The sequence below is a fragment of the Lontra canadensis genome, unplaced genomic scaffold (genome assembly GCF_010015895.1).
Source record: "Lontra canadensis isolate GAN:19392208 unplaced genomic scaffold, GSC_riverotter_1.0 scaffold10, whole genome shotgun sequence".
Taxonomy (NCBI): domain Eukaryota; kingdom Metazoa; phylum Chordata; class Mammalia; order Carnivora; family Mustelidae; genus Lontra; species Lontra canadensis.
Genome location: NW_022631004.1, coordinates 20,707,110 through 20,719,415, shown reverse-complemented (window position 1 = coordinate 20,719,415; position 12,306 = coordinate 20,707,110). Strand labels below are relative to the sequence as shown.

The following is a 12,306-nucleotide window of genomic DNA, read 5'->3' as shown; positions in this document are numbered from 1 at the left end:
TCTCCTCTAGGATTTTGATGAATTCTTTTCTCACACTGAGGTCTTTCATCCATTTTGAGTTTCTCTTTGTGTATGGTGGAAGAGAATGGCCATGTTTCATTCTTCTGTATATAGCTGTCCAATTATCCCAGCACCATTTATTGAAGAGACTATCTTTTCCCTTGGATGTTTTTTTCCTGCTTTGTCAAAGACTATTTGACTATAGAGTTGACGGTCCTGGGCTCTCTCTTCTGTTTCATTTGTCTATCTGTCTGTTTTTGTGCCCTTACCATGCTGTCTTGGTGATCATAGCTTTGTAATATAGCTTGAAACCGGACAACATGATGCGATTCAAGGACTTTTCTCATTCCACACAAATTTTAGGATTGTTGGTTCCAGCACTTTGAAAAATGCCATTGGTATTTTGATCAGGATGGCATTGAAAATATAGATTGCTCTGGACAGCATAGACATTTTAACAATGTTTATTCTTCCAACCCATGAGCATGGAATGTTTTTCCATCTTTTTGTGTCTTCTTCAATTTCTTTCATGAGTGTTCTCTAGTTCTTAAAGTATAGATCATTTATGTCTTTGGTTAGGTTTATTCCAAGGTATCACATTGATTGATTTGTGCATGTTGAACCACCCTTGCATCCCAGGGATAAATTCCACCTGCTGTGGTGAATAATCCTTTTAGTGTACTGTTGGATCCTATTAGCTAGGATCTTGTTGAGAATTTTCACATCCCTATTCATCAGGGATATTGGTCTGAAATTCTCCTTTTCATGGGGTCTTTGCCTGGTTCTGGGATCAAGGTAATGCTAACCTCACAGAAATTTGGAAGTTTTCCTTCTGATTCTATGTTTTGGAACAGTTTCAGTAGAATAGGTATTATTTCTTCTTTAAATATTTGGTAGAATAACCCTGTGAAGCCATCTGGCCCTGGACTTCTGTTTTTTGGGAGTTTTTTTTTTTTTTTAAGATTTTATTTATTTAATTGACAGACAGAAATCACAAGTAGGCAGAAAGGCAGGCAGAGAGAGAGGAAGGGAAGCAGGCTCTCTGCTGATCAGAGAGCCCGATGCGGGGCTCGATCCCAGGACCCTGGAATCATGACCTGAGCTGAAGGCAGAGGCTTTAACCCACTGAGCCACCCAGATGCCCCTTTTGGGAGGTTTTTGATCACTGCTTCAATTTTGTTACTGGTTATTGGTCTATTTAGATTGTCTGTTTCTTCTTGTTTCAGTCTTGACAGCTTGTAAGTTTCCAGGAAGGCATCCATTTCTGCCAGGTCGCTTAATTTATTGGCATATAGTTATTGATAATAATTTCTGATAATTGTTTCTCTTTCCTTGGTGTTAGTTGTGATATCTTCCCTTTCATTCATAATTTTATTAATTTGGGTCCTTTCTCTTTTCTTTTGGATTAGTCTTGTCAGGCTTATTAATCTTATTAATTAATTAATATTATTACTTCTTTCAAGGAATGAGCTTCTAGTTTCATTGATGTGTTCTAATGTATTTCTGGTTTCTAATTCACTGATCTCTGCTCTAATCTTAATTATTTCCCTTCTTATGTGTGGGTTAGGCTTAATTTGTTGTTAATTCTCCAGTTCTTTAACATGTAAAGATAGTTTGTGTATTCGGGATTTTTCTATTTTTTTGAGTGAGGCTTGGATGGCTATGTACTTCCCCCTTAGGATTGCTTTGCCATACCCCATAGGTTTTGCACCAATGTGTTTTCATTCTCATTGGTTTCCATGAATTGTTTAAGTCCTTTGATTGACCCAAACATTCTTAAACCAGGTGGTCTTTAGCTTCCAAGTTTTTTAATTTTTTTCAAACCTTTTCTTGTGATCGAGTTCCAGTTTCAAAGAATTGTGTTGTGAGACTATGCAGGTAATAATCTCAATCTTTTGATATCAATTGAGACCTGATTTGTGACCCAGTATGTGGTCTATTCTGGAGAAAGTTTAATGTGCATTTGAGAAGAATGTTGTTTTAGGGTGGAATGTTCTGTATATATCTATGAGGTCCATCTGGTCCAGTGTGTCATTCAAAACTCTTACTTCTTAGTTGATTTTCAGCTTAAATTATCTGTCTATTGCTGAGAGTGGAGTGTTGAGGTCTCCTACTATTATCATATTATTATCAATATGTCTCTTTATTTTGGTTAACAGTTGGTTTATGTAGTTGCCTGCTCCCATGTTAGGGGCATAGATATTTACAATTGTTAGATCTTCTTATTGGATAGACCCTTTAAGGATGATATAGTGTCCTTCTGTATTTCTAACTACAGTTTTTAGCTTAAAATCTAATTTGTCTGATATGAGAATTGCTATCTCAGCTTTCTTTTGAGGTCCATTGACATGAAAGATGGTTCTCCATCCCTTCACTTTCAGTCTGGATGTATCTTTAGGTTGAAAATGAGTCTCTTGTAGACAATATGGATGGCTTATCCAATCTGCAACCCTGTGCCATTTTATGGGAGCATTTAGGCCATTCACGTTGAGAGTGATTATTGAAAGATATGATTTTACTGTCATCATGTTGCCTTATTTCTATAGATGTCTGTGCAAATGTCTATTCTATATCACTCTTGGGGTCTTCCCCTTTTATAGAACACCCCTTAATATTTCTTGCAGGGCTGGTTTAGTGGTCACATATTCTTTCAGTTTCTGCCTGTCCTGGAAGATCTTTATATCTCCACCCATTCTGAATGACATGAATATTTTCTGGATAAAGTATTCTTTGTTGCATCTTCTTCTCATTTAGTACCCTGAATATGTCTTGCCAGCCCTACCTGGCTTGCCAGGTCTCTATGGAGAGGTATGACATTATTCTGACGTTCCTCCCTCTGTATGTAAGGAATCTCTTCACCCTTAAGATGGTTTCCTTGGCTCTAAGATTTGCAAGTTTTACTATTACATGTCGGGACGTTGGTCTGTTCTCCTTGGTCTTGGGAGGGGTTCTCTCTATCTCTAGGACATGAATGCTTGTTTCATTCCCCAGATTAGGGAAACTCTCCGCTACAATTTGCTCAAATATATCTTCTAGTCCTCTATCTCTCTCCCTCTCTCTCTCTGCCCCATCAGGGATCCCAATAATTCTGACATTGGAATGTTCCATGGCATCATTTATTTCTCTAATTGTGTTTTCATGGATTTTAAACTGTTCCAAGCCTCCTTCTGTTCCTTCCTTTCTATTAGTTTGTCTTCTAGATCACTAAATCATTCTTCTGCCTCATTTACCCTAGTTGTTAGAGTATCTGGATTAGATTGGATCTCACTGATAGCATTTTTAAGTTCTGCCTGATTAGCTCTCATTTCTGCCCTTAGAGAATCTATGTTGCCATTAATGGTTTTCTCCATCCTAGCTATTGTCTTCATAACTGTTACCCTGAAGTCTATTTCTGACATCTTGCTTATATCCATATCCACTAGTTCTGTGGCAGAGGTCACAGTCTCCGCATCTTTCCTGTGTTAGGGGTTCCTCCTCTTAGTCATTTTGTCGAGGAGTGAGGAGTTGAGGGAATGTACAGAGTCCAAATTATTCACAACCCAAGCAAGATGCATCTGTTTTATAGGGACATACCTATTCTCCAGGGCTTGGCGCTTTTGCGACAGAGTCAAGAGCAGAATGATAGGGGTCCTGAGCAATGATGGAGACACAGAAATAGATTCTATCTATTAACAGGAACTCCAGCTTCACTCATGTCTCAATAGCACATCTCTTCTGATTGAAGAGACCCTCAGGTGCCCTTTTTCCAGGTTCTGAGTGGAGGCTTGCCCTCCGCCAATATAGCTCATGGAGGGTAATGACAGGTAATCAAGCAGAATTAATCAATTGTTAATGCCTGGTAAATATTGAAAACTTACTTGTTTTGTCCTTTGTTCTGCTGAAAGAGTAGAGAGTGTTATTGGAGTCTCTGGGATTTTCTGTAGTATTCTTTTCTTTGTTATTTCATTTTCTCCTGAAAATTAGATTTTATCAATTTAATGGATGGAAAAAGAACTCATATGACATATGTTTTATATCACTTTGCTCCTGATGAATTAAAAACAAATAGTGAAGATATATAAAGCAAGTACCTTAAGGTAAATGATTATTAGTACATATAATATATGCATATACATATATATGAAAGTATATGTATCTATAAGATCTGAACAACGTCCTGTAAATTAAAAATATAAGTTAATATCATAAAATTAATATCTAATATTAGTATAATACTTCATAGTTCGTAATTAATTTTCATTACTATAATTTTATTTTTTAGAGCAATTATTGTGGCTATATTATTATTCTTATATCAAGGCTTATATTATTATTCTTGTATCTTATTCTCATATCTTATATTATTCTTATATCAAGAAGAGTGAAATTCAGAGTATCAAGTCATTATTGCAAAAAAACACAGAACTGTTTGGCTTCGGGACAAGGACCTGAATATAAAGATTTAGATGACAATTCCAGTGTTCTTTCCATTAGGTTACAGCTGCTTCAGAGAGGGAATAACTATGAAACACCGAGACCTTCTGAGTCTCCCTGTGTCTTTAGGATTAACTACCCCTAATTTACCCCAGCGAAACCCTGGACCCATGCAACTCTGAGGCATAAGTCCCTTCAACATCAACATACTTCCCAAGTAGAACTTCCACCTCTCTTTATGGCCTGGAGAGAGAAGATGGGACAAATCATTCAATTTCACAATATTAAAACTCTCAGAAAAAACAAATTAAAGTTTGAGTAAGAAAGAGAAGATAAAGGACAAAGGGAGGAGACACAATATAACAATCAACATTAGGTGGTAAGAATATAGAATTTATAACAAGACAGATAATAAGCTAGCTAAGTAAATTAAACAGTAACAGATAGTATGTAGGATATTGACTGACAGATTTATTGTTTTGTGATTTAAAATAATGAAAAATCTAAATTGACGTCTTATTTTAGACCATTTAAATTCAGTTTTATAAGAATGGTAACATTAGCATTCCTTAAAAAGATAGAGTTCAATTCATCAAATTTTTTGTGTGGCAAATCCTTAATGGAGAAGTGGTGTATCATGTAAAAATAAACCAATGAAATTTAGTATCAAAAAATCAAAGTAACACTAAGTGGAATAGTAAAATCAAGGTTACGCTCAAAAATAGCAGTATGTTTAGCAGAAAATGTGTAAAAGAATTTAGGTTAGAGTTTTTGATAAAATACAGGATGCCCTCTGAAATTTGAATTTTAGAGAAACAAATTTTTTTTAGTATAACTATGTTCTAAATATTGTATGTACTCTGTATTTTTATTTGATAAATCTGGCTATCCTATTTTGGACTAATATAGCTAGAAAGTACTAATAGAAATGAGATAGGGTGGTACTTCTCCCTACCTGGGAAGGCCTTTATTTATGGTTTTGTGATTGTGACATTAAAAAAAAAATTCTTGGCCTAGTCAATTCCATGAAGTTCTGCAAATAGAGATTTTAGTTTGGTAACCTGCCTTAATGTGTTCCCCATAAGTTAGGAGAAAGAAATTTGGAGAAAAAAATCTGAGCCCCTCCTATACAATAGGATTTATGTTCATTATATTGCTTTTAATTTTGACAACACATCTACCTGTGTGATAGGTGTCTCTAATCCATTCTACAGGTGAGGAAAATGAAGCTCAAAGAGAAAATTGATTTCCCAAAGTGTGGAACAAGGATGTGAACCTGTTTCCTATGCTTATTTCTCTCATTAACTCAGCTTCCATTAGACATTTGGCAGTGTGTGAGACATTCTGGCCAAAGACAGAGAGCCAATCCAGCCTAATATCTTCAAAACCAAAGAAACACAACTCCAAATGAGAAGCTGTGGTGTCTGCCTTATCCTCAAATCGACATTTTTGTTTCTTGGATCATAAAGATCTGCGGTCCAATACACAGTACTAGGCAGACCCTTAGATGTTCAGAGCAGGCAATAAACATCTAATCACTTTTACATGCATGTGTTTTACTTGATGAAAAGTGGTTCATCATATCATTGTAAGGCAATATTAAGATATTTCGGCAATTGAAAATGTTCACATCCAATGTGACTATTTTATTTGTTTAAATCAATGCATCAAAGTGTGTATAGTAATTCTTTTAACTCTTTTAATTACAAACACTTTTTACCTGGACCCTTAAAAAAGGATTTGTATTTATGTTTTTTTACTGGAAGTCCATGAAAAAGTAATCTCACAGATTTACTAGAAAAGATACAGCTCTTATTGTCAGTTGATCATATCTACACAGTTTATAACAACTTACACCCAAAGATTACAGTCAGAAATAGAAAGGAAAAGTGTCACAGTTTAGTTCTGTTTGTTAAGAATCAAGTTAGCTGTTGAGCCAGTAACACATAAATTAAACAGAATGAAGCAGTTAGTTGAAAAACTGGCCAAAACCAAGCAGTTTGGGTGATATTTACAAAAACTACCAGTTAACTGAGGGTAGTATTCTTTATTTTAAAAGCAAATGGGGAGAAGCAGGCGTTGACTTTCTTTTGTGTGAACAATGTAAACTGTAGGCTTTACAGAGGCCATTCTTGTGACCTCCAGAGGATGACTCATTCCCAAACTCATGGATTCACTCATTTGCCAGAAATAGAAGTCATGCAACCTAGCCCAACTTTGCAAATCCAGTTCATCCAACCTTAAATGAATCTAAAGAGAACAGATAGGTAGAGGTGCTTGGGTGGCTAAGTTGGTTAAGTGTTTGACTCTTGATCTCAGCTCAGGTCTTGACCGTAGGATTGTGAGTTCAAGACCCACATTGGGCTCCCACTGGGCATGAAGCCTACTTTAAAAAAAAAAAAAAAGTACAGATAAGTAGCTGTCTGTTCTTTACAAAAAAATTCTAGAATGAAGGCACACCTCTATCCCATCAGTGACTAGCTATTTCAACAGCTTAACAACTCAGTAAACAAGATCAAAACCTTTATGATTAGGTTGAGAACTCTTTTGTACAGAAGCAGAAAACAGTTTATTATACAAACCATCAAATATTATGTAGTATGACAGCCTTGTATTTCTAATTCTCAGACTTCCAACCAGTTCTTTCATTCATTATTTCATATACACACATTCTTTATACATTATTATTTATTCTATTAACATCCATTTAGCAGCCACTCTAACAGGTCTAACCTTAGAGGTTGGGGAACACAAACAATTGTAAACCAGTTTTTGCTCTTAAGAGCCTTCAGACTTGGTCATATATATTAAAAAAAAAAAAATCCTGTGTGAAATATTAAACAATAATGCAGTAAATTAGATGATCCAAAAAGTACATGATTAAATAAGTGAAATAAGTAAAACAAGCTAGGGTCCCTAAGGGAGAAAAATTAGGTAATGAAAAAGTAAGAAGAAACTGCATGGGCCTTTTAAATAATAGAAATTAAATGGGGAAGTGCACCAGAGGCATTTGGGAAAGGAGGACAAAGTGGAGACTGAATACAAGGCAAGACTGTTGTTCCTTCTGATGGCTTTGGCCATCATGTTCGCATGGCCCTATGGAGACATGTTAACACCAGTGACAGTGAGACCCACACGACTGGTTCCTAGTAGTCTCAAGACTGAAACCTGAGCCCACTAAAAATGATAATAATGTGCTAATAGTGAAAATAGACAACAGGGGCACCTGGGTAGCTCAGTCGGTTAAGTGTTGACTCTCGATTTCAGCTTATGTCTTGATCTCAGGGTTGTGAGTTCAAGTCCCATGTTGGGCTCCATGCTGGGCATGGAACCTACTTTTAAAAAATGGGGGCACCTGGGTGGTTCAGTTGGGTAAGGATGTGGCTCTTGGTTTGGCTCAGTCATGATCTCATGAGTTCTGAGATCCAACCGGCATAGAGCTCTGAGCTCAGTGGGGAATCTGCTTAAAGTTTGTCTCCCTCTGCTCCTACCGTCACTTGCAAACTCTCTCTGTCTCTCAAAAAATAAATAAATAAATAAATAAATCTTTAAAATAAATGAACAACATACTTCATATGTACATTAATTAGACATATGGAAAATCATTGCTGAGGAATGTCCTTTAAATATTTACTATATTTTAAATTCTTTTTTTTTTAAGATTTCATTTATTTGTGAGAGAGAGAGTGGGGGTGGGGGGGTGGATAGAGGAGGAGGAAGAGGAATAAGCAGACTCCCTCCTGCTGTCATGGAGGGGCCCACAGACTTCAATTCCATGAAGCTGAGATCATGACCAAAGCCAATATCAAGAGCTGGATGATTAATAACTGAGCCACCGAGGCAATCCCACCATATTTTAAATTCTTGACAAGATGTTAAATATTCTCAGTCTCTGAATTTCTATAACTTCCTTATACTTGGCCAATCAAACACTGCCTTAATTTTTTTTTATTTTTTAATAAACATATAATGTATTATTAGACCCAGGGTACAGGTCTGTGAATAGCCAGGTTTACACACTTCACAGCACTCACCATAGCACACACCCTCCCCAATGTTCATAACCCCACCACCCTCTCTCTACCCCTCTCCTCCCGGCCCCCCTCAGTTTGTTTTGTGACATTAAGAGTCTCTTATGGTTTGTCTCCCTCCCAATCCCATCTAAACACTACCTTAATTTAAGGTAAAACATTTTGCATCTTCTGACACCAGTGTCACCTTTGTAAAAAAGTATATTTTCCAAGTACTACACAGTTCTGCATTTTCTTCTGTATATATTAAGGATATAGAAGATGGTCTAAGCTCGATTGCATATTTAATTATCATATTTATTAAATGATATATCTCACTTAGGACTAGCACTTCTCTCCCTTTCTAGCCACCCCAGCTATGAAGAATCCACCCTGGTATCACAAATTAGGCATTTTTCCTGTTAAGATCAGGAATTTTCTCAAAATGCTATTAGTCCAAAAACTAGTCAGAGATAATGTATGAAATAAAACCTATCACTGTACCTTAATCTACTATATTCAAAGCATTGTGTAAACTTAAATCTAGGAAGACCTTGTGTTTGACGAGTATATGTAGGATTCTTTTTTTGACAAAAGATTTAGTTATTTATTTTAGAGAGATGTGTGTGAGTAGGGGGAGGGACAGTGGAGAGATATAGAGAGAAGGAGACTCCTGCTAAGCTCAGAGCCTCACAAAGGGCTCAATCTCACAACCCTGAGATCAAGACTTGAGCTGAAACCAAGAATCAGATGCTTAACAATGGAGCTACCCAGGAGTTCCTATTGAGTATATGTAAGAATCTTGAGTGTTCCATTCTGTAAAATACTCTAACTAGTACTTACAACAATCTTATGAGATAAAGAAAACAGAATAATATCCCCTTTTTATATATGAAGTAACTAAAATGCAGGAAGATTAAACATCATGCCTAAAATTACAATTATTAATGATAGAATTAATATCCAAACCCAAGCCTCTAATTCCCAAGTCAAATGCTAGTGTGTCAAAAGCCATAATAAAGAATACACCAACCTTCCATCTCCTAAGAATTTAATCAGTGAGATAGTCAGACAAGTATAAGTAGGTGTAAGCTTATTTGATTGTTGTTGATGACAGTGAAATAAAGCCTTAATTTACATCAATTTGAAATTGATTAAAGAAATTTTTGTTCCCATGTAAAATGCAATATGACACAGTTGTTAAAAATTACCAGTTTAACTCATGAAAAAAATTGAAGAAGACACAAAAAGATGGAAGACCATTCCACGCTCTTGGATTGGAAGAATAAACATTGTTAAAATGTGTATACTGCCTAGAACAATCTATACTTTTAATGCCATTCCAATCAAAATTCCACTGGTATTTTTCAAAGAGCTGGAGCAAATAATCCTAAAATTTGTATGGAATCAGAAGAGACCCCGAATCACTAAGGAAATGTTGAAAAACAAAAATAAAACTGGAGGCATCACGTTACCTGATTTCAAGCTTTACTACAAAGCTGTGATCACCAAGACAGCATGGCACTGGCATAAAAACAGACACATAGACCAGTGGAACAGAGTAGAGAGCCCATATATGGACCCTCAACTCTATGGCCAAATAATCTTCAACAAAACAGGAAAAAATATACAGTGGAAAAAAGACAGTCTCTTCAATAGATGGTGCTGGGAAAACTGGACAGCTATATGCAGAAGAATGAAACTCGACCATTCTCTTACACCGTACACAAAGATAAACTCAAAATGGATAAAAGACCTCAACATGAGACAGGAATCCATCAGAATCCTAGAGGAGAACATAGGCAGTAACCTCTTCGATATCAGCCACAACAACTTCTTTCAAGATATGTTTCCAAGGCAAAGGAAACAAAACCGAAAATGAACTTTTGGGACTTCATCAAGATCAAAAGCTTCTGCACAGCAAAGGAAATAGTCAACAAAACAAAGAGGCAACCCACGGAATGGGAGAAGATATTTGCAAATGACAGTACAGACAAAAGGTTGATATCCAGGATCTATAAAGAACTCCTCAAACTCAACACACACAAAACAGACAGTCATATTAAAAAAATGGGCAGAAGATATGAACAGACACTTCTCCAATGAAGACATACAAATGGCTATCAGACACATGAAAAAATGTTCATCATCACTAGCCATCAGGGAGATTCAAATTAAAACCACATTGAGATACCACTTTACACCAGTTAGAATGGCCAAAATTAGCAAGACAGGAAACAACATGTGTTGGAGAGGATGTGGAGAAAGGGGAACCCTCTTACACTGTTGGTGGGAATGCAAGTTGGTGCAGCCTCTTTGGAAAACAGTGTGGAGATTCCTCAAGGAATTAAAAATAGAGCTTCCCTATGACCCTGCAATTGCACTACTGGGTATTTACCCCAAAGATACAGATGTAGTGAAAAGAAGGGCCATCTGTATCCCAATGTTTATAGCAGCAATGGCCACGGTCGCCAAACTGTGGAAAGAACCAAGATGCCTTTCAACAGACGAATGGATAAGGAAGATGTGATCCATATACACTATGGAGTATTATGCCTCCATCAGAAAGGATAAATACCCAACTTTTGTAGCAACATGGACGGGACTGGAAGAGATGATGCTGAGTGAAATAAGTCAAGCAGAGAGAGTCAATTATCATATGGTTTCACTTATTTATGGAGCATAACAAATAGCATGGAGGACAAGGGGAGATGGAGAGGAGAAGGGAGTTGAGGGAAATTGGAAGGGGAGGTAAACCATGAGAGACTATGGACTCTGAAAAACAATCTGAGGGTTTTGAAGGGGTGGGGGGTAGGAGGTTGGGGGACCCAGGTGGTGGGTATTAGAGAGGGCATGGATTGCATGGAGCACTGGGTGTGGTGCAAAAACAATGAATACTGTTATGCTGAAAAGAAATAAAAAATAAATAAATAAATAGATAAATAAATAAAATCTTTTTAAAAAAGTAAATTGGGAGACAGTATTATAGTATTATCACATTTTTTAATTTTATGAATATATTGTTTTTGTAAACAAATTTGAAAAATATACACTAAAATGTAAGCATTAACTGTTTTCAGGTGTAAGAATTATAAAAACTACAATTCATTAACTGTGTAAAAAAAAATTACCAGTTTATAATTATCAGCATCAAAAATGTTATGATGCGTATGTTTTAAAGTTGCTAAAATAAAAAAATAGTGATAATGTCAAATGCTGGTGAGGATGCAGATAAATTGGATGACTCATACATTGCTGGTGGGAATGAAAAATGGTACAACCCCTCTGAAAAATAATTTGACATTTCTTACAAAATATTTAGTTCCTATAGCACTTAAGATACTGTTTTGAACATGTTAGGCAGTCCAGTAACGGAGTTCTCAAAAGTTTCAGATGTACAGGTAAAATTACTGTGAGAAAATTATTGTAAAAAAGCAGAAAAGGAGAGAAGTGTGGGAGGGCAGAAATGGAAGCCAAAAATTCAGCAAGACTAGAACAGGTGGAGTTTTTAGAAACCTGGATAATGAAATACCAATGCAAAGCAGTTTAGGAAACCTTGTTGATTAGTGTAAAATATGTGTAATTTTTGTCATTTGGTCATTTACTTTTCATTTGCATTTCTACTCAATTATAGATGTCTTGATTGCTAAAATGATAGCCTGAGCCAATACACCTCTTGGGATGAGTACACGGAAAATTTGTCCCATACCAGCCTCTTTAGCCATTTCTCCATTCACCTATGCATATAGTAAGATCTATTCCTGTGATATCCAGAGGCATCAAGAAGAGACTAAGCAAGAATGGATTACCAGAGTAACCAAAATAAAACCATAGTCTTTCACTCTCAGGTTTGTGAAACAAGATCAAGTATGCGTCGCCGGAA

At 36.3% G+C, this 12,306-nt stretch overlaps 1 protein-coding gene across 2 annotated transcripts in view; it reads left to right on the top strand.

Moving 5' to 3' along the window:
- The window catches only part of GALNTL6 (polypeptide N-acetylgalactosaminyltransferase like 6), a 1,185,252-nt gene that overhangs the window by 861,940 nt on the left and 311,006 nt on the right, over window positions 1-12,306 (top strand). The gene's annotated exons all lie outside the window — the stretch shown is intronic.